This window comes from Oncorhynchus gorbuscha, linkage group LGY, assembly GCF_021184085.1.
Source record: "Oncorhynchus gorbuscha isolate QuinsamMale2020 ecotype Even-year linkage group LGY, OgorEven_v1.0, whole genome shotgun sequence".
NCBI lineage: Eukaryota > Metazoa > Chordata > Actinopteri > Salmoniformes > Salmonidae > Oncorhynchus > Oncorhynchus gorbuscha.
In genome coordinates, this window is record NC_060199.1 from 1,268,211 (window position 1) to 1,268,798 (window position 588).

Consider the following 588-nt stretch of genomic DNA (forward strand, 5'->3'; position numbering starts at 1 on the left):
CAACAAAAAAAACATAAAATACCCAATGGCTACCTAAATATGGTCCCCAATCAGAGACAACGATAAACAGCTGCCTCTGATTGGGAATCAATTCAGGCCACTATAGACATACAATAAACCTAGACTTACAAAACCCCTAGATATACAAAACCCCTAGACAAGACAAAACTAACATACCCTCCCTAGTCACACCCTGACCTACCCAAAATAATAAAGAAAACAGAAATAACTAAGGTCAGGGCGTGACAGTTGGAGTCATTAAAACTATTTTTTCAACCACTCCACAAATATCTTGTTCACAAACTATAGTTTTGGCAAGTCGGTTAGGACATCTACTTTGTGCATGACACAAGTCATTTTTCCAACAATTGTTTCACAGATTATTTCACTTATAATTCACTGTTTCACATTTCCAGTGGGTCAGAAGTTTACAAACACTAAGTTGACTGTGCCTTTAAGCAGCTTGGAAAATTCCAGAAAATGTCAGTGCCTCTTTGCTTAACATCATGGGAAAATCAAAAGAAATCAGCCAAGACCTCAGAAAACAATTGTAGGACCTCCACAAGTCTGGTTCATCCTTGGGAGCAA